The sequence below is a fragment of the Anopheles stephensi genome, chromosome X, assembly GCF_013141755.1.
Source record: "Anopheles stephensi strain Indian chromosome X, UCI_ANSTEP_V1.0, whole genome shotgun sequence".
NCBI classification, from domain to species: Eukaryota; Metazoa; Arthropoda; class Insecta; order Diptera; family Culicidae; genus Anopheles; species Anopheles stephensi.
The window spans coordinates 953,376-975,844 of NC_050201.1; the positions used below are offsets into that span (position 1 = coordinate 953,376).

The 22,469-nt window shown below is 45.3% G+C and overlaps 1 protein-coding gene across 3 annotated transcripts in view; it reads left to right on the forward strand.

Annotated features, from left to right (window-relative positions):
• The first annotated feature begins 9,156 nt into the window (after positions 1–9,156).
• The window catches only part of LOC118502635 (cadherin-86C), a 109,467-nt gene continuing 96,154 nt past the window's right edge, over positions 9,157–22,469 (forward strand). For 2 of the 3 annotated variants that reach the window (XM_036035086.1, XM_036035126.1), the window contains exon 1: positions 9,157–10,094. The gene's annotated coding sequence lies outside the window, so the exon portion shown is untranslated. Of the gene's footprint in view, positions 10,095–21,646; positions 22,330–22,469 lie in introns of those variants that run through there. The other variant, XM_036035094.1, reaches the window with a different exon arrangement.

Here is a 22,469-nt window from a genome sequence, read left to right on the forward strand (position 1 = left end):
GTGAAAGCCCTTTTTCAGTAGAGTTCCATAAAGTGTGGTACGGCCGCACACCCGACAGCTGGCGCACGGTGGAAAGCGTAATGACCCTGCGCCACTGTAGTGGGTTTTGGGTGAAGGGTAGAAGATCACGCAGAATGCTGCCAACTGCGCCCATACTCCACAAACGAAAGCTCTGGATCGAGTCCGACTCAAAAATTCGTCGAATACGGAAAATGGGGCAGGGGGTTCTTGTTTGTTGGGATGGCTCTGTCCTGAAGTTTTCAAACACCAAAGATGGCGCTTGGTAGAGAAATTGGAAGGAACTGCTCTTGAACTCTTGAAGAAGTTGGAACCAAAGCAGCTGTGGTACAAACTCTTCGTAGCATAAGCTTAAACTGCTGGAAGTAAAAGTACCTCCATTGGTCAGCGAATCGTCAACACCCTGCACCAGAATCAAGACACTGAAGGAAACCGAAACTCTAAACACGCGAATATGCCCGTCGCTCCATCGTCGTGGCGTGGGCGTTAGGTCGTACAATGGAGTTTCAGACGAACCGTGAGGCCACTGGTGAAGTGAAGACGAGGGAACTTGTCCAGACACCATCACGCCACACCTCCACTTTACACCTCGCACCCCCGTTGCATCGTACTCCGGAACGTCAGAAATACCGGTTCTGATAGAGTTCCTTACGGCGTACGGTATCGGCCGAATGGTGGCGGCAGTGAGCCGTGGAGGGCTTGTAAATTTTGGGCGTTTATCCTATTCATAGTTCTATTAAATTCACGCTTTAACTGATGTGTGATAGAAGAAAAAGCAACACAACAGGCATGGGACACACGCACCCATCTACGTATTAAATAATGTAGCCAAAAAGGAGCAGCAGACGAAACCGGTTCACCCAGCAGTGGTATTACGTTTGCTGGGGCGAGAGACATAGCGATCGGAGTGGAACGCTTAATGGCATGTGTCCTGGTGGTAGAAACACATAAACAATCGGTAATAGTCAGTAGCAGTGTCAGTGACAATCAATGATAAAAGTTAATTACCTTTCTAACTCTTTTCTCCAATTGTCCACTTGTATTCTAGACACACACGCCTGACAATTGATGGTGATCAACATTATCGTAAGAGATCAATTTGAATGAACTCTGTCTCTCTTCGTATTCCTTGGCACTACAAACTCGAGAGGTCTCGGTCTGCTATTTCTGGCTGTCTGTGATTTAATTTTACTCGTAGTAAAGTAGTCAGCCCTCCATACGGGAAGGCGGTCTTGGCTGGGATTTGAATCCTGGTGTTGCCGTGTGAAGATCGGCGCCGCTGTCGCCTAGGCCACCGGACCGGGCCCATACGTTATCAAATGAACTTTGGATATTTGGTGAGGCTACAATATACACTGGACTATTCTTGTACACCACATTATACTTGGGGAGCTTAGTGTCAGGTAGGAATATTGAGAACTTCGGGGAGTTTCGGCAACCAGACCTCAGAAGATGATCAAGTCCACTAGAGGATTCTCCTCGTAACTCGTCCTCGTATATATTATGTACTACTGCTTTTAAAAACCAAACCTTGAAGTCATCAGGATGCATCTTATATATTCTCTTCTTCGAGAATTCATACAGCATACGATAGTCGCTCAATTGTCTCGCGGTGTTTGACGTTTCCTACTCGAACCATCATAATTGCTAGGTGACTGCTGGCGCTTTAAACCTAAAAGATAGAGTTACGCCTGATGCCCTTTTGGCGTGTTTTCGAGTGCAAGAACCACGACTTTAAGTTACTGATTTGTCTTCTATTTGTCCAACGACCTGAACATTGAATATCCCAATGATTCAACGCAGCCGTACTTCACTCATTATTTTGAACAACCATTTTTGTTGCATCCCATAACGCTGACACCATCAGGACGGTGGTACGTCAACTTTCGTAGCTCTGCAGATAAGAACCGATTTGTAATCGGGACATTGTAATGAGCCGAAGCTCATTCCGCAGTGTATTGGCACCCACGCTGCCCATTTGTCCTACTCGCTCAGCTCAGAACCGTAGTGTTGAGTGTAGTATCGCGCCTGGGCTTAAGAAACGAAAATTAAAACAAAACAAAAAGAAATGAAAGCTATCATTCCACCCACGCGCGTCTTGGTAAAACAGCAGACCCCGGTGTCATGGACGAGCCAGGAGCTGAGAGTGCCAATAAGTTTGCAAGAGTTTTTTTATTCGCATTTTCTTCTTCTCGGTGGAACTTTAGCTTTGGTGAGCTTGAGATAAATAGACATGATCAACGATCTGGACGGGATTCAATACTGGTCTTGGCCTACGATGCCATCCCAGTGAGCTTCAATCAACAATGTTAGCTCTTGGCTGTCCAGAATCTACAGAACTGGAACACTTTAGTCACATCTTTGGGCAAACCAGCATCCGTCGGCTGCCAACCGTAACACCGCTGGCCGTGGAATCTTACGTGCAATATTCCTGGTGCGATTTGTAGCTGCACAAGCTCGTAAAACCAATGCTTTAAGTGTGAGCTTTACGTTTTATGGCGCTCCATATCGTAACCGTGATGCTGCCATGGAGGCGTGCAACTTATGCCCGTTGCCCGGGTGCTTTATACCGGGGTACGGGTAGAATATGGTCCGCTACTCGGGTGGTCCTCGAGAGGAGGTCATCGAGTTGTCGCTTTACGAGCTAGCTTTGCTTGGGTTCACCGTTCTTGGTTGGTCGACTGGGATTGGGAAGGTATATGCAGTGCGAATATTCAGCTTCAGCCTGTTGCAGTGCCGTATGCGCCTGTTATGGCGCACCAATAAATGAAGAAATGCATCGCGCCATTTAATACCACGTACTCTGCGTTCTACACTTTGGTGATGGTGGTGAATGGTGAGAAATGAGTTATGATATTAAGGTATTTAATATCGTTTTGAGATGCTTAAACGTGGAATAAAACTGCTATAAAAAAAGTAAATTACTATAAAACAAGTTGTAAAGAATTTTAATATGAAAGATAAAGGCCACATACAGCAAACTGATCTGTGAAAACTGATGGACATGATCAGAGCCCAGCAGAGGAGTCTGGCGAGTCTAATTCACTACAAAAAAGTTAGGGCATGATATATACTTCAGACCGTCAATCCTTCGGACGATCTTCCTCTCGTACGCGGTAGTTAAGAACTATCAGATTCCATGTCGCACAGGCGAAGATGTGTGTTCTTCTTGTTCGGTTCTAAAGGCTGGATGAGTCTTGACGTCTACCATGTCCAGGATAGCTAGTTCTTTTGAAGAAGAATGAAGAGTCTCGCTAGCTCAGGTCCTTGGAAGAAGAGAGTCTCCCTCGCTCGAGAGGTCCTTGGCGGTTGTATAGGGTTCTGAGGGTTTTCATCCATCTTGAATTGACATATGGCGTTAGTCATTTCCATTCTTGTAACTCTAGTGAGCTTGACCAAGATTGTAAAAGAACTTATTGCATCGTACTGTTTTATCGAGACTATCAACCTTACTGTCATTTAGGCAAGGCATTTAGACTCGCGTGTTTCATATATCTCTTGTTTCAACTTATATTTTTGATAGATGTCCGGTGACTTTGCCCATATACTCTAAGATATCTGAACCGTCTTCAATTATCTCCGTTAGTCCTTGGTTTATACTTCAGTGTACATTTACCGGAATCGTCGCCGGTCGGCTCATCAATGCAACAGGAAGGCACACCATTCTATGTAAATACTTGTAAAGGTAAAGTTCTAAAGTCACTTACTGTACGACGTGAATGAGTGGGCAAACAAATTTGACCAGACCACCAGACACAAACGGAAGCCGCTCGGTATTATGGCTCGTGCTCGTTTCGCCCATTTCTTCCTCTATTAGCAGACGCGTGTGACACTATTTAGTGCGAGCAAACTTTGCAAGCCCATTAGCAGGTCTTTATTCTTCTTCTGGTTAAAGCTTCTGCCAGGTCAACGAAGCCGGCCATCTAATAGCTTACTAGAACACGATGCAGCTCATAGATAGTGGTACAATAGATAGGAGTTTTTCGGTGCGAAACTACTCTTTGCTGTATGGTAAACCAGAAATCCTCCGAAAAGAAGGAACAAAATGCGTATGCGTATCCATAATGCATTTCTAGTTATTTGCTGGTTTCGCTTTTCTTTGCTTTACTGCCAGACGGTGACGTGTCCCGCGGTGTGCGTGGTTTAGTGTTGTAGCTTGTGAGGCGCATGCAAGAATGCAATTTGCTTCGCGAAAACAGGCGGCTGTTACACGGCCCGCACTCTCTATCCTCACCGTCCGCTCCAACAATTGCACTTTGACAGCTACCCTTCCCACCTTCTCTCCTTCTGCCTCTTCCCTGCGGGTTTCTTCGAGCAAAGAGATTTCCATTCCGCGCAGCCTGGGCCAACGCTTAACCGATCGAGACATTCGATCGTGAGCGGGATGGGCCTGGTGGGTACGTTGGGGTATCCCTGTTCTGTTTCGCTCATAACGTCATTCCATCCATTTTTCTGTCCACCAGTGGATAAAGTGGGGAGGGGGTGGCTATAGGGGGGCAGTAACAAGGGGAAGGGAGGTTTGTGCAAACGGTGAAGAGCGTCCAGACGTCACGCGGGCAATGCATTGACCTCCGTGTGCCGATTGCAGCGAGCGGCACAATATGGCGCTGGACTATAGGTAGGTTTGCTGTTCAAACGCTCCAAAGCTTTTGCAGGAGCTACTTCCACGATATGATGCATTTAGTCCAAGTTGTTCAATATCTGTAATTTGTAGTGCTTCATGATTCCAGAAAAAATCGATCGAAAATAACGATTTGTTTCATGCAAAGTTAAACATTCGAAAGTCGAAGTGATAGTGGTATCGGTCAAAGAAGCCAGAATTTGAATGCCCCGAGACCCTTCTCGATTCTAGACCTGAAGTACAATATCTTACAACAATAAGACGTAGATTACCTTAAATTGTGTGTTCTGTAAAAAATTCTGATAATTTGAAGCACTTCTCGTATAGCCCCGTAAATCCACTGCATAATACCTAAAGCTGACAACCTACCATAACTCTGTGACACGGTGGAACATATTTGCTGAACCTCTCCCTATCGAGACATTAATCCAGAACGAGCAGCTACCTCTGCTGGCCATAAATGGATGAGGTGGGAAATCACCTTTTCGGCCAAAAAAGCATCCTCCAATCTCGGCTTCAACGAGGCCACATCAACAAGATGCCCTGTGGGGGTCAACAGTTTCGGTTCGCTCATCGCCAGGAAGCGAATAACAGTGGGTCGCATCCGGCAGCATCCAAGTAAAAGAAAGAAAAGAATAAAAAATGGCACCGTTAGACTGTTCTTTCCCCTTTTCCCAACTTTCCTCCCGCTTTTCCATCGAGTAAGTTCACTTCGTTCTGGCTTTTCTTTTGGGTTATGTTTGCTTCCAACCCACAACCGCCTTTAACCTTTCTATCTCGCTCTCACTCACTCTCTCTCGTTCTCTCTGTCCGATCGTTCTCCCTTGATGTTTATCACCCACGACGACGGGCAAGAGTGTGGAAAAGGGGAGGAGGAGAGCAAGAGGGCGGAAGAGGTACGTACGAAATGTTGGTGGGTTTGCTTCGTTTCATCCTCCCGATTCCGATTCCGATCAATCCGATCGGATCGATCGAATACTGTGCTGTGGGCCCAGCGCACTGTCATTAGTTAGTGTAGCTTATATTTTTGGTTCCCGCGTTTTCCGCTGTGGTTCCGTTGGTCTCACGCTTTCTGCCGCTACTTTCCCGGCATTATCTCCTTAAGAACGGCACAGGAGAAGGACGCATGCAATGCTTCTGTTGTGTCTGCTTGTTTTTTTTCTTTTCTATACATAAATAGCGCCAAAGGTTATCCGTTAGCGAGTTCTTATGCAAAATCTCGCCGAATGGGAAGTGGAGAGACAAACAGGGAGCTCCGAGTGGTTGAGACACGACGAAGGAAAACACCCGTTGTTTTCCGACGACTGACACTAACCACACGGACGCTGACAGTAAATCGATCGAGGAAGTGAAAGAGGGTGTTGAAAATTTGTCAAATCGAACAAGACGATGTGAACTCACATGCCGTGGATATGCCGTGGGACACCCGGACGCTACAAATTATCGAGAGCAAAGCAACGGTACCGATACGATTCTCCTAATCTTTCCCTTAACCATGAGAGAAATGTGAACAGATACAATCGAAAAAAATCGATAACAGAGAATGCCAAAATAATCATTTTGCAAATCTCCCCTAAGCGGTTGAAATATTCCATTATATGATTACACAATTCTAAAATAAGCTTGCAATACTCACATTCCATTTTAAATAATTCCGAACTGATTACTTAGTTCAAAGACCGCTCTTATGCGAGAGCATTTCGTTGCAAAATCAAAAGACTCAACGAAAAAGCGACGAACCCTTCCTTTCTGTGCGCTGAAGCGTTTTTTTTTTGGTTTATTTGTTTGATCGCTTGCTCGAACCTGAAACGAGTGTGCTCATCGATATGTGAATGTTTAAAGTATCTCATCCGTTCGATCGGTACGCTTAAAAGCCAACCGGCTACTGGATTTACGCTCCGCGTCTAAATTGCATATGCTTTTTAATCTTCTCGCCGCTTGGTGAAGCGCTTCCAGGCAGTTCAGATCTGCATTTTTGCTGCAGCCATCCGGAATTTATGATTTTTTTTCCAAATTGTCTGGAGAAGCAACAACAGAAGCAGCCGGCTTAAACGACCGTTAGACGATTCCTTGGCTAAGTTGAAATCTTGCAGCGGTTGTGCGTAAATAATGCTGGTTGTTGAGAAAGAAAAGTGGTACTTCCTGCTGTTTAAGTTACGTTCGTGCTTTTTTTGTTAACCTAATATTTAGCATTGCGTTACAGGAAGCTGTTGAAAAACAAGATATAGTTGAGATGCAGAAATGGGTACACCCCGTTCGGATATATTTATCGATACTCTCGTTGCTGTGGGTACCACAAGGGCCGTAAGGACACCTTTATGTAACTGTGTCCGGTAGGGAATCTCACCACCACGTTGATTGGATTCGCGATCGTCAGCGAAGAAACGCATCTCGTCTGCGTAGGGAGGACAATTTGCGTGAGATTGTTTACAAGTTGCTTTTGGATGCTTTCTGGGGGCTTTTTTATGAGAATCGTTTCAATTATGCTGTCAGCTGGTCAGCGTTGGTCGGTGCCATCATTTATGTGTTTTGCGTGAGAAAATTGAATGATTTTTCTGATGTCCTGCCGTGTTTGGGAGAATAGTTTATATAGCTTTGTGGAAAATTTATATCATATTCGCACGTGCTTTAACATCTTCAAACCGGTTTGTGGTAAAACAGGCCGTTGACAGCTTTAGAAAATAATTCTTCATCAACTTCAACTTTCAACAATGCTCTAGAATTTTGTACCTGCCGTCAATGTACTAGCAGCAATACGGTAAGATGGTCTACGTGAATAAAAAAAAAGTACTAACGAAAACACAATCCACTTTTTTAGCGCACTCCTCTCTTTCGAATACAACGAGCCTGGCAGAGCAACGTAGCAACTGTTGGAAAACAGTACATTGTGTCGCGGTTGTACCAGTTTCCTTTCAAGCCACGGTACCGCACCGGGTTCATGTTCGGAGGTTAAAGCTTCGCTTCTTCAGTCGTCATTGTTGGCGGTTATCTTGATGGTTGCTGCAAGGTAACGGATCCTATCCCCCCTGACTAGAAGACGGGGGGACCCTATTTTCCCTTCGGTTCGGTTGGGTTGGTTCGCTGTGTTTATCTACGTGCCTTCCAAGAAGACGGACGACACCCTCAGGTCCACAGGTTCATCGGTTCAATCGTGATGAATTTTTAGGTTCCAAGGTTGAGGAAAATGGAGCTACATAGAGAGAGGTAGACAGATTGGGATGAGCGTTGCTGCTGCAGAGACGGGAAGGACAAACGGGGCAGATAGGGTCGCGTGTGGGTCATGTTCTATGGCGATCATGGTGCGGGGTCTCGCTCGCACACTTCCACCGCTGGTAGATTAGGGCGCAAGATCGTGTATGCTGTGAGGGATAGGAGTAAAAGAGCCTTCGCTTTGCAAGGCTGGGAAAACTGGACTTGGCTGCGAAAGCAGGAAACGGAAAACGACGATCGAAAAGTAGATAAGTAAATTGCCATTAGATAGAGCCGTCGTGTTCCGCGTGGTGAGATTGGTTTGCCGGGAAGGTTCTTCGTATACAGTGTTCAAAAATTAGATTAAGTCTTCTCATTTGAATATGCTTAGATTTTTAGATGACACATGAAGCTAGAGAATCCGGTTTTCCTAATTTTCCGGTAAATTAAAATCTACATAAAATCCCTTTGCCGTATGCGGCCAAAGTCATCCAAAGAATAGCGCAGACGTGCTGCGCCAGGCAATTCCAGGCCCCGCCAGGCCAGGCCCTTGGCTGTTTCGCCCTTCGGAAACAGCAAAGACAGGAAATGAAGGACAACAGAAATAGCGAGAAAGCTTTTTACTCGTTTGTCGCGTACTCTCAGTTTGTGCAGCTTTCCGTTCGCTCAAGTTCGAGTGCGATCGCGATGTGCTGCCGTGATTTATTTTTGCGACTCAACCCATCCCCGAGTGAGATTGCGGTATGGTGTCGTCCTTAGCGTGAAGCTCTCGCATGCGTTCGGTTGGGCGATCGAGAACAGCTTCCAGCTTTTCCACGGTGCTGGGGAAGAGCAAAAAGACACAATTACGCAAGAGATCCAGCTACGAAAACAGAGAGTTTTGAGAGATCGAGGAGAGCCTTAGCATCTCACGACGCCCAACGATCACTTTGCGGAGTTCCCGAGCCGCGGAGTTGTGGGCTTCTTTCTCTCTTCATAAAGCAATGGTAGGCAGAGAAGCTTTTGCTTTAAGCCGGGGGGTCTGTTTAAGATAGGTAATTTGTAAGAAAGAGCGAGAAAGGATGTTGTGTTGTGTGTGGGTGCGCTAAAGCTTCTTTTTCCTCTCGCTGTTATGATGGGGAGGCTGTGTGAGTTCTCTCTTTACCGATCCGGGGGAATTTTAAAGTGCGTACGAAAGACAAAGACCGCAAACGAACGATCGTGCGGTGCATTGCTGTTTCGCATTCTTGTTTCTCACACGTGCACTGTCTGTCTGTCGCCCTTCCGATTGAGGAGAAGCTTTGGGGCTTCGGCCGAACACCGACCGAACCCATTTCCATTCGGCCGCTCACCGACTGTGGACGTCGTCGGTTTTGTTGGTGTGTTTCATACCGGGTGGATACTTCTGTGTTTTGACGGTGTACGGTGTTGTCTGCGGCGCTTGCTGCTGCTACACGCTCCCAGCGGGCAAAGAATTACGCGCGCGCGTCAACAGCCGTTCATTTGACCGATAGCCGAGGCGTACCGGTGTGCCTTCATTCGCTAGTGCCTTCAGCTGCGTGCGTAGAGGCTTGGAATACGAGTGCCTCGGAAATATATTTTTGCTTAACAACCAGCAAATAAAACGTGTACGTCTGTATGTCTCCTGCAGTGAATGTGTGCCTGTGCCTCTTCCTGTATGCCGTATCGCAAGGAAGTTTGATTTTATTACAGTGCGAAACACAAGTGCGCAACAAATTGGTGACTAAAGTTTTCGAATAATTCCAAAGTGCCAACAACCGGGGCTGTGTGGGGAAGAAGGAGGGGAAAGGAACCCCTTCAACCGCAGTGTGGGTGTAAGTGCGTGCGTGAGTTCGGAGCTTGGGAGGGTGGACCCACCATTGGTACCGTGCCCATTCGACCCGACAGTGGCGTCGACAGCATTCAATCGATCCCCGCAGTTAAGCGTGGTGCGGCAGTATTCGAAATATCCGAAATTATTCCCAAAAGAACCCCGTCGCGGGCGTTCACCAAGCACTAGACGGCGAATGTCACCAACACAGTGAGAGTGCAGTGTGTAGAATCGGAAATCAGAACACCGACACTTGCCGAAGCCGTGCTTACCCGATCAACCCGACAGTGTGAGGGGTCCGTGCGTGGGCCACAAAAACGAAAACGAAATTTGCAATACATACACACACACAGATATACAAGGTTGTCAGATTGCGTGGGGTTGGGCCACGCTGAACGAAGCCATCAGTAAGGAGGACCCAGGCACCAAAACTCAGCACCAGAGCCCCAGCACAAGGTAAGCCAAGCAGATGATGATTGCAATGTTTCTATTCGCGAAGCCGATTACTCAATTAGGTGGCCGGTAAATGCACTCGGGTAGAAAGATTCCGGAACTCCCGTGACGTATTGTCGAACTTGTCGCCTCGTTTCACCTTACTGAAGGTGCGTTCTGAGCGTGCGAGTGTCCTTGCGCGATGTTTCGAAGTTTGATGCGGGAGGAGGGGAAAGGGAAGGGGGAGGGACCGATAAAATCGAAATGCGTGCCTAAAGGTCATAAGCCGGTCTCCATCGTTGGTCGTTGACGGCACGTCAGGAGTGGAATGATGAGCGCGTAGTTAGTGATGCGAATTCTGGTATAATGGTAAACAGGGGCTATCTGCCGACCTGCGCAAGGTGCTGTCACTGACTCTATCGTTTGGAGTTGTATGTCAAACAGTAGTGGGTCAAGATGTTGCGAGGCTTCGAGTTGCTTTGAGCAGTTGAGGTCCCTCTAATTGTGATATTAAAGGGACACGACAAGATTTCCCTCATCGACGATGCTCCGAGCTACCGCTCCTTCCACTCCTAGGATGATCCGCTACTAATGTCAAAGAAAGTTGATCCAGCTGTGAACCATGCTGCAGCTGAGCTTGCATTACTGACGTATTTTGACGTCGTCGTGTTTGAAGTTACAGGAAATCAAATATAGAAGGTCCGGAAACTCCTCTTGAGGTTGCAGTGAGGAGATTTAAGTAGACGTAGCTCTGTGTCGTCTATAACACTCATCTGTAAGTTTTGTAGTTTTTGTAACTGTTTACTAGATCGAAATTTCATAGAATTGAGATCAATAAAATTAAAAGCATCTCTATCTTCCCTTGACCAGATAGTCCCAACCACGACTCCACGACCTCACTTTCGCCTGTATCCACTCGCAACCTGCACACCTCAACGCTACTCGAGCGGAAAAATTGTAAACAAACACTCGTTCCGGTAGCAATTCTCCAAGTGTCGGCATTTTCCCCCTTCTCAAGATCGAGCGTTTTACTGACTTCTCTTTTTCCCGCGCTTGCTCACCGAATTTCGTGTGTGTGTGTCGAAGTGTTCGGTTGTAACATTTTATTGTAGTATACTGACGGTTCGTCACGTGCCAAACGCTCGTTGGCACCATGGAAAACAAAGAAAGGTTCCCCTTCCTCAGAAGGGATGTGTCGGAAATCAGGTACCAATAAACACTCTATCATCAGCTTTACGGTGGCTGCGGTGTACGGTGGTTCGGTATCGATTGTGCCGGCAGGCGGACCGTAGAAAGCCGAACAAAATCAATCGAAATAATTTGTTCTGGTTAACTAGATCAATTGGGATTGGGTGTTTGTGGTTGGCGAGAAGACAAAAAAGAAAACCGAACCATCGCCAGAGGAATGGGACTTTTTTATTTGGAAATGATTGGAAAGCATGACAATCTTGAGGACAAAAGACTACAATAGTGAGACTTTGAATGCGAAAGTTTTCAGTAGATCAATTGATCGAAAAATGTCATCCACTCGACCATTTTGATAGAGCAGCGATTGGCACACTCTGCCCAAATTCAATGAAGTATCAGTTTAAAAGCTCTTGTTGGGCTCTTGGCCAAACAAAGATGGAGTGATGGCGTTGATAATATTCCTGGATCTTCAATACGCAGCGGTTGTAATAATAAATAATAATTTTCGTATATTGAAGGTTACGACTTCCTGATGACAAGGTCTTAAACCCGTTGTGACTGCTACCAAATATTTTCTTGAGGACCTGACTTTGCCGACTCACGTACAACAGAATTCTACTAATCCCAAAGCTTTCTTACGTCCACCAAGCAAATGACAATTGTAATGTAATAAGAACCTAGATTCTCACTAGAAGTCGTAGCAATGCAAAGGATGTCACTATGATGTCGTTTAGTCTTCACCACGACAACATGACATTTTAAAACCTTCAATCCATCGTCAACAGCGCTAACGCTAGGTGCGAAAACAATCCAATTTGGTGCTGTGTCACACGCAACGACTTCAAACACGCAGCCTCCTTGGTTATGCTATACGTTGCTGGTAGAGCTTTAATAACACGACGAAAAATAAAAGAGTCTACGACAGAAAACAGAAAACACCAATGTTTCCAATTTGGACCCAATTGAAAGGAAATGTCATGCTGAGTGCAGCAAAAACAAAAAAGGGAAGGAGAGAATGTGACCAGTACCGAGCGTATGTCCAATCACCTTCCAAACGGCCTTCCTCCCCATCGCTGCCTTCTTACGCCGGTTCCCCTTTCGCCGTGGGTCGCGTTATGCCGTCACCGTAACGGCAGCGGGACCAAGCAAGCATAACGAGCATAACAAACCTACCTCGGTCAGCCCTTGCTTGCACAAAGCCCACCACCAACGTTTACGAAGTTTAGGCAAGTAAATCCGGTTTAAAGGTTTTAGCCGCACCTTTTGGTAGACTTCCCATCGGGAACTCCCCCTTCTTACCGCTTTTTAAGGCGATTTGGCGACTAGTCGCCACGGTTTCCCTCGTTCGCGCTATCTCCACACCGTCGGCCGAGTACGGGTAAAAGGTTGGGCATAGAGCTAGATAAGACGAAAGGTTTTTATTTACTTTACGTGTGTGTCGGGCCTTAGCGACGAACAGTTTTCGCTTCCGTTTCATGGAGCGTAACGACAACCGTTCGATTTTCCTATATACGGTGCCTTCCAGAAGCGAATACGAATGACTTTTCCGAGAAGAATACGGAACCGTAGGCTCGTTCACCTTTCTCCGAGATCGTATTAGTTGTTTTTACTATACAGTTGAATGTGTCTTGTAAATCCGTATCTGTTAGCAAGGCTGCTGGTAGTACCATTATCAATATTTTGAACTATCTGCTTGATTCTTTTGATAAGCTTCTGCTACATAGAAGAGCCTCAAACCAATGATATATCATCAGAGTGTGGGCTAGAATCTCGATTGTCTTTAGGGGAAATGGTTCCCGAAGCTACCAGTCCTGCGAGTTATCCCTCCAGTAATGTAGGGCATTATCATTCTAAAGATCTTCTCCGGAAGCGGGTTGAAGATCTGGTTAGTGGTTGACTTCCGTTTCGGAATCCTGGTTGAAAGTTTCCAACTATCTTTTCAGAGTATGTAGAATCGGGAAGAACATCTTGCTGGTAGTACTTAACATCGAAATACCCCGTGTAGTCGTAAAAGGGGTAGATCGTCATCATGCAGAGATCCCAAGCACCGCATTAATACCTCAGTAATACATTTTGTGAGTTTCTCGTTCCTGTGGTACACCCCGCCATTCTTAATCGGTCCGGTTCGGCTACGATTCCATCGGTGCCTGGTGACATGGCCCAACACTGTTCTACACCAACCCAACCACCAAAACCAACACGTTCTACCATTTCATCACTGCCATCTCGCAGTGTGACCAGTTAAGGCGATGATTAATCGACCCCGAAGGTTGCTCGATTTTGTTGTTCTCAATCTCGGCTCGATGCCGATTGCTGTTGTTTCGGGACCCCCGAAAATCGTTCCTTCTTGACTAAGCTTCTTCATCCTGTGTGTGTGTATGTTAAATTTGGGGGTTCGTTTGGCGTGTCGTTAATTTATCATTTGCACTTTTTTTGTACTATAAATGTACGGTGTGTGTCTGGGTACGTGAGTAGGCGAGTCGGTGGAGGTTGGAGATGTTAAAGCCTAAAGCTCAACGCCTCACCTTCTTGTGGTGGACTCATAAATCACCAACTCATTGGTAATGGTTGTCTGCGTAAACGTTGAAGTAGCTTTAAACGTTAGACTCCTTAGCGGAGGTACGTTCAGATTTTTGTACGTGGGCGCTGTTTTGATCTCAAGTCTACAAAAAGACGTTTTAAAAATAAGCACCGAGCTTTGAATATCTGGGACGGGTTTTTGGCTATCTGAAAATACAAAAAAAGTCAATTGTGCTGTGAGCTTGGTCAGGAGTTTCATACGCTGCTTCGGACAACATTTAATGTGGTTGATTCCTACAATCACTAACTGGAGTGGTTTTGGTTGGCTTGATTCGTGGAAAATCTTCTAACTATAGGTTTCTAGTAGTTCCAATGACCTGCTAAAAATTGGAGCTACTCTCGGTTTATCACACAACGGAAGCATATTTAAATTCCATGAAGTCTTTCATCTGTGCTCTTTGAATTTGTTAGCTAAAAACTCAATGTACCAGAGACGATTTCCAGGCTATATAACACAACCTAGTGTCCCTATGTCGTTATTCGTACATTGCTTAGATTGTGTTGATTCAACAGCCCTATCAAATCATTCTCAAAACACCGTAAATGCATGAGGCTTGATGCTGTTAGCCGTAGGTTCATCGCACTCATTAGCTATTCATGCCGGGCCTCACCGGATGGGTGCATCCATTGCCAAGCGTTCGCCGCAGGTTAAGAATCCATCGCCTCGCATTCGATCGCTTTTCGATCAGCACCGGTACCTGTTAGGGAAGATTACCTTACTCGGCAGGAAAAATCCCTCCAAAAACTGGGCACATTAGCAGGAAAGTGGTTGTGGGGCCTTCGTGGTGGGCATACCGGGGGCCGCTAGGCAGGAGACTCTCATTCATCTTTTCCATGCGAACACCAACCGTTCTGACCCTCCACTCCGGTAAACTGTTGCTCTCCACCCACTTTTGATCGAACTCTTCTTGCTTTTCTTGCTCGTTTTTCGTCGATGTTTTTTTTTGTCGGTTCAGAACCTTTCCAATCACACTAAACGCTGCCATAAGTAACTTCTTCCTTCCAATTAGACGCTGCTGATGAAGATGAAGAAGTTTCCTGTACTGAACCCCGTACACGTACACACGCACCCGCAAGATGCGAGACTGCTGCCCATCGATCTTGCTTCTTGACGATCTGTGTCGTGTTGTTTTCGTTCTTCTCCACCGAAAGATATCTTTCATCCCCTCACTCGCTTTTTTGTGCGTCCGGCGACTTTCTCAAGATGACGCCGTCGCTTTGTGCATCGGTTTTTGATTCTTCGCGTGAATCTTCCTGCTTTGGCGTGTGTTGTTTTTTGGGGTTCGCTGGTCAAACGGTTCCCTTGTGCCATGGTCTTTCGCGGGTTGATGGTGCCTTCGCATATGAGTGGCTGTTGAGTGGTGAAGTGGCGAAGAATGAAGCCGCAGAAAGATCAATTTCATCTCGATGCGTCGTTCGAAATCATATGTGTGTGTTTGTGCTTTTTACCCCGCTGCTTCTCAATTCCCGATTGCTATTTTGAGTGGTTTTGAACGGTCGGATAGAAGTTGTTAGAAATGTTTATCGTTTGCCAGAATTCCGAGAATTTAGTCATAAAAATAATTTGTGTTTGCTTGACTGATTTATTGATATTGCAGTTGGCTACACAATTTTCTTGTATCACTGAGCGACAATTCTGATGTTTTTGCTGGTTTTTGGTGTGCCGATACTGTATATCACCAGTTGTTTGGAAGATTATTTGTGTGGACCGGATAATCTGGTCGTACGAGGAGGATACCTACCTATAATTATAAGGGTGAAACGTTCAAAGCCTTGAGCACAGCATTGATTGAGGTGACTTACATCGCCAAAGAGTTCTTTCATTAACTGATGTAAGTCTCAACGCTCCTCCAGGAAACTATAGATGAGTCCACACTAATCTTGGGATTACTGAGCTTTGATAAACTGATTTGTATACTTCAACGTCGAAATTACAACTGTGTACGATTAAGATTTTGAAATCAGGATGTTGGATGTGGGATGTCAAAATCAGGATTGTACTGTATGTATATGTAGAGTCTCATACACCGCTTAATCCATTTCCATTGGTTAAGAATCCATTCTTAACCAGAAGATAACCTCTTTTGGAAGGAGGAAGCTCAAAAGGATTGTCGAGGATGCATATCCTCCAGAATGATCGAGATATTGGGTTGGCAGACGCTAGATAGTGCGCAGTATCGAGCACTTTTGCAGCAAGTCAAGGCCGTGATTGCTACTTCGATCCAACCTATTAAGCTGTTTTTGTCTTGATACTCGTCGTTTCACCTGCCACATTTCACGCAACACGCTAAAAGCTGTGACAGCGCCCGTGTCTAGTGTCATCGACTCTTAGATATTGATGCTTCTTGCAACTAGCTTAAAACATGTTTTCTAAAAGTACGCTCTCTAAAACTAGATTATCTAGAACACCACCACTATACACACTGCGCACAGGTGTGTACATTCAACACGATGTAACACCGTTCGTCGTTCATTATCCCGTTTGCTTTTAATTGACAAATGCGTTTATATGTTGATGTTGCAGCGTTCAGTTGAGGTGCGTTTTTTTTCGTTCTTTTATTTCGGTTGGTGTATCATCGTTTTTTTTCGCTCGGTTTGCTGCCTTCTTGCTTGGCGGGCCTTTTTTTCATCCGGAGGACAAGTTTTGCATCGAGCTTGTGCAAGCAAGGTTGGTAAAGAAATAAAAAGGCCTCAGGACCCATTCCACAGTCGCTGTGCGCTAAAAAGCGAACGTTTGGGTGTAGAGGACTGGCTGAACTAACCTTCTGAAGGACGGATGGCAACAAAAGGCAAAATCTCATTTGATAAAAATATTTTAAAGCCACACAGACACAACTGCACACACAGCTGCAAGAAGTAAACACAGTTATAATATGCAAAACAGGTCGACCCAGGCCATGACAAGAAATAGAGATAAGCGACATTTTTTTATTTACTTCTTCGCTACTAATGTCGTTCCCAAGTCCCGAAGAGGTTTTTCTGCAGTCGATCGACTTCGAGAGCTCGGTCGATCGAGCTTGATTGCGCACGGTACGATTACTCGCGAGTGGGGCTTATGTAAAGGAGGCCTGGTGGATCTGGACGACATTGGAGTTTGGGATTTTAACTACACTTATTTTAATTATACAATTTGCTTTTAAGTTTATGATTATTTGAGTGGTGCCAGTCTGGTGCTCGCCGGTTAATACGTAAATATTTATTTAAGCAGCACTCGTTGTTTGCACTTTAAGGCCGAAGAAGATGAAGTGCAGTAGCTTTGATAACATAAGATCGTTCTGTAAAACGTATAGAAATGCTGCTGCTGTTTTGTGGTTGAAGTCTTTTATAGAGGCTCACAAAAACTGTTGGCGACATATGGGTTCTTGGATATTCCTGGGTTCCGGGATATCTTCTTCTTGCAGAGGCTTAACAATCAGCTAATTCATACCATGTGTGCGTAGTTGCTAAGCTATTCTTCACTATGGGAGAAAAGTCTGCATTGGATTCGATCTCAGATCCAGCTGTGCGCAGACCGGCGCCATTACCTCTTCGCCCTCTGGAGCTCTCTTGATACGGGTATCTTCCGGGGCTTGATAACTCCTTTGAGTCGCATATTCTTCGTTTTTGCTGTCACTGTTGTCTGAATCTTAGCCTACGTAGTAGCGAAACGCATCGACAGACAGATAACCTTTTAAAAGTGTACCTTTATCGATTTACCAGCATCTATCTTAGAAACAGCTTTTTTGTCCGTTTTAGACCTTCCTGAGAGCATCATCAATGAAGTTACGTAGTCACTGCCAGGAGTATCTTCATTTCGTTAAGCTTTAAGCCCGGTTGACTCGTGTTCCAGTTTTTTGTATGCTCATATATTCTGTACTTTGTTTCCCTGCGCCCTTTTGTTGAGAGGATGGCGGCCTGATTATTGGCAACCGAACCGAAGTGGTAATTATTTATCTCGCAATAAGTGCACTCGCTCGCATAATCCTCGCAAACTGGCCCCCGTTGGCTTTAAAAGTGCAGCGATGCGATTGAACCAATCGATTAACCGCTGAGTGAGCTGCTCTGTCATCAAGGAACGATGACACTGTTGAAAAACTACATATCCGCCATTGGCGAAATCCAGCCACAAGATGGTGCCCTGGGGTGAGATTTGAGATGTTAAAAAGGAGGGTGATCTTCTTTCATCGCAAGACTTCCTTTCTAACGACCGAACGGCTGTCGCGATGCCAAACCGTGCTTGTTTTTTGTCTGACGTTAAGTCTGCGAACCTAATGGGTTTGCTGCCGTTCTGCGGCCGGTGCAAAAATCGCCAATTTAAAGCCAATTTAATGGTAATTTACATTTACAGCTCTATGAGGTTGTATCGGCAGAGAAAATGGCAAACGAACAACCGAACAGCGTCTGTTCACTAATTTTAATTTTCCTGTCCCGTGCTCGCTCTCGCGTTTTTTTTGCGCTCATTAGTACTTTTTGGATGCTGAAAGAGATGTCTTGATGGCTTAATTGAATTGCGTACGATTGACATTTCGACACTGGGACGTGCATATGTGGAACCTTTCCCTTAAACGCTTAATGATTTATTCGATCTTACTTTGCCACCATTTTGAGGCATGATGTTCTTCATGCCCTGTGGATCCTTGACCCCCTTTTAGCGGTCCAGTTCGCTGAAGCCTTCCTTGACTGCTTATCAAGTGCTATCATTTTTCGTGAAATGAGAAGTGTGTCAAGCGTTACCTACCATCCGGTTGACATTACGAAAATGGTTAACCATCTAGTCCCCACATCTTGAGGTTCGTTTGTTTTTATGGACTAACTCAAGCGACACGAGAGCAGAACAGAAATTCTGATCGTATCGTGCATGTCTAACCATTCTGCGCCCTGGTAAGTGGTGGGGTGCCCGGACCGTTCATTATCTTTCCGCGGGTGTCCCTGAACGAAAAAGAAAAACAGTCCACAGCACCGATGATTTCGGACCCGCTTCTAATGCGGCCGAGTATCCTTAACATCCCTATGTCCGGTTGCTACCTTTCTAGCTCAAGGTCGCCATTCACTGGAACACTGGAGTGTTTGTTTTTAATGGCTACCCTCTTCTTTTCGCTTTCGACCCTGATCAAAACTCGTGGCGAGGAGGTGTTTTGCCTTGTTCGTGCTGTTTTGCCTGTGGATAATCTTTGGAGGTCCTCCCCCGAATCAGTTTCACCCGATCCTGTCCTGTCCTTTCTCAACATTCGTACGGCTCCTGTGTCCTGGACGGAGGAATTTTTAATCGATGGGTCCTTTGGGGGTCGTTATGATTTGCCGTTTGCCCGTGTTTGCATTATCGGCCGGAGGAATTTAGGATTAGTTCGGCATGGGTGGTTGTGCATTGGGACAAGCTGAAACTTGGAAGGAACTAAACGAGCTAATGGTACCGATTGGTTTGTGGACTGGTTGTTCGAGAGCTGTGCGTGTTTATGTTTATCGTTAACAATAAAGGTCATACACAGCCTTGACTATTTGGCAGATTGGGGCCTTTAAATATATTTATATATTTTTTACATTGAAACGCACAGGAAACGCGCAAATGAAATGACACGTGTTGTCGGACTGATCTTTGCCAGTAATGTCAAACTCATTCTGACTCGTGGGCCGTTTGGAGATGTATGAAAAGGCTTCATTTGTAAGATCAAACCCTTCATGTCTCTTGTGAATAAGTAGAGTTGTATCTCGTTGGTGGACATGTTTTGATGAATTTCGAAAACCTCAAACCCTCTGCGATTGTAGTGCCAAAGATGAAGAAGAATAAAGCAGAACACTTCAGCACACAATCATCTGCAAAAGTAGATCTCAACCGGAAAAGCTGCTGGAATGTTCCCAGTAGATCGATATCTTCAGCAGTCCTTTGGCAGCCAGATTAAAGGGACTCAAGGGCCACCTCCGAACTCTATGTTTGACATGTCTGAAATCTATGCCATTTGCTTCCTTTTAAGATCCTTATGTTTTTACTCCCCGCTAGCTTTGCTGATAACGCGGCGAACCTTGGTGATCGTCTCGCGCCATCCCGTTTAGCGGACTCCAAGTAACAGATCCACTCTTGCCCCAGATCTTGCCTTCGAAAGAGGGGCCACGAATGTCCCTGTACCCAAAAAAAATATCCCCTAACGTACTAGTGATAATTTTTATGACTAATGACTAGCATTTTGTTCCGATTTCTTCCGAGGGTTAGTTCTGCTATTTTAATGTCGGTTTTGTGGTTTTGGCTGTGGAGTTGTTTTTGGAAAAAACGACGTCAAAAATCCATTAGCACACACACACACCAGGTTTGTCGGTTACTTATCCCCCATCTTTAGCACTATCCAATAGTTGGTTTGAAACGGCAATTTTTGGTTACCTCCCAGCACCTTGACTTACTTACAGCGAGGAACGGTGAGAAAATCGGTAGAATCGGTGGCCAATCAACAATTGAGGGATGGAGTTGTTATGGTGGGAAATTGGTGAGTACAATTTTCACCCTTACTGCCCTACCTCCTCATCTTCAGGGGTTGGGGACAAGGGATGTTCTGCTCTCTTACCTGGTGCCGGCTTGAATTATTCTACTTCCGGTAACAAATTATCATAGGGTACATACGGTGGTGATATGGCAGAAAAAAGAAAACATCGAGACGAGAAAAATTGATGGACTAGATAAGTGTGGCAGCAGTTTGTGAGGGTCAATTTTGTAATAAAAAAATAGCCTTTACTCCCTTGGTCGCGTGCCCGAATCGGGGTTGAAAAATGGTTCCAGTGGGATGGCCCTTTTCAAGGACGATTGAGCGTGAATCGGCCCTTATCTCGTCCATCATAATCGCCCGATTGGTACCAGCACTCTCGGTCGCACACGAAAAAGGACCTCTTTTCGCGCACTTTTAGCCGTTTCCTGTGTCCTGACCACTGTCCTGACATTGGCCTACTGCCTAGATAGTAATCAACCTGTGCGGGAAGCACTGAGGTCCGGGCGGGAGTTTGAGTGATTGTCTGTTTGACGTCGCGTCGCGTGATGTATTATTGGTACGCGTTAGCTGTGAAGGACACGCACCTCTGTGTCCTGGCATGTATCCAAGGTGGAAGGCGAAAGTGTGGGTGTATGTGTGACGTGGGACGATTTGGTAGTGACATTTGTTGTACAGTGTACCCCTTAGTCGTTTGGTTGGACATGCTAACATTAAACGTTCAGGGCTCAGCAAACATCGGAATCACATTTAAGAGCAAACTTCAGGTCTTTAATTTTATTGTCTAGATTTCTTGAAGCTTTGAATTATAGTGTTACCTTTAAAATGAAGGCTTAAGTCTGAATAGATGCCCCCCCCCCCCCCACTCACGGCACTCACTTTTCGCTACTGAGTTACCTAAAAGAGAATATTTTTCAGACTTTTTACTATAAGCATTTATTTATTTATTATTAATATTAAGCAAAGATTTTAAACTATTATAAATACTTATTACAACCATTTCTCACATTTTTGCTTAACTTTTACCTAAACTTAAAATAACTCAGTAGCGAAAAGTGAGTGCCGTGAGTGGTGGGGGGGGGGGCATCTATTCAGACTTTAGCCAAAATGAATTCCTGCTTCCTGGAACCAACATTAGCTCCATTTCTCCCGTTCTACCCATGTTGCTATACCCTGCATTCGTATTCAGCTCTCCCTTTTGTTCACCCCGCTTTAATCCTCATTATCTTTTAACACGTGCCAGGAGGAGGTATCTTTTACACTGGCAAGTATTGCTCCAAGTCCCCCGTAATTTTGACCCCACCTTAGGCGAACCCACCGAGGACGAGCAAAACAGACAGACTGTTAATAGGAATCGCCGTGAAACGTTGCGTGTCACCTGAACCACGCTTGACCGTATTTGATTTCATTTTATCAATTTGTTCGTGTTTGTGTTAGGACAGATTTTCTTTACCCGTTTCTCTCTACTGTACCGCCGACGATCGCTAGTGAAAGAGGATTATATAGCCTCCGCGCTATCTAATTGGTCCGTTTTATTACTGTAAAATGGCAAAGGATGGAGTTTGTTTTCGGCAGGCATCTAAAACTTCCAAAAATCGCCCACCACAAATGCATACCCTTCTTTTCCGTTAATTGATCCATAAAAGCGAATTAGTGTGATGTTTGATACGTTTAGCGTTCGGTAAATCCTCCTGCTGTGTTTTGTTTTTGCTCAAATAATCGCCAGACCCCTTGCAGACGATAATCCGCGGGTATTAGCCATTCCGGACGAACCGCGGTGTACAGTTTTGCGTGAGATAAAGCCGAACCGTTTTACGAGCAACATTATGGTACGCGTTAAAATGTTGTAAAAATGTTTGAGCTGAATCTTTGCCGTCCGTCAGTGCGGATGCTTTGGCTCTCCGTTTGAGTGAGGATAATCCGGTTAAGGTCTCTTTGAGACGCTAATCAAATCGATTTACTTATGTGCGTGTGTGTGTGTTGTACACTTCTGCAGTCGTCCGGCGTTTGACTTGTAGGTGCTGTCAATAAGTGCAAATTTTATGGTAAATTTATTGAGTGCGTCAAAAAGTTTATTCTCTACATGGTGTTTTGTGTTTTTTTTTTGAAGAACAGAAATGGCAGACAATGTCCTCTAGAGGTTGTAGTGGATAAGCCAAAGAAATATTTAGCTATTTCAGGGTCA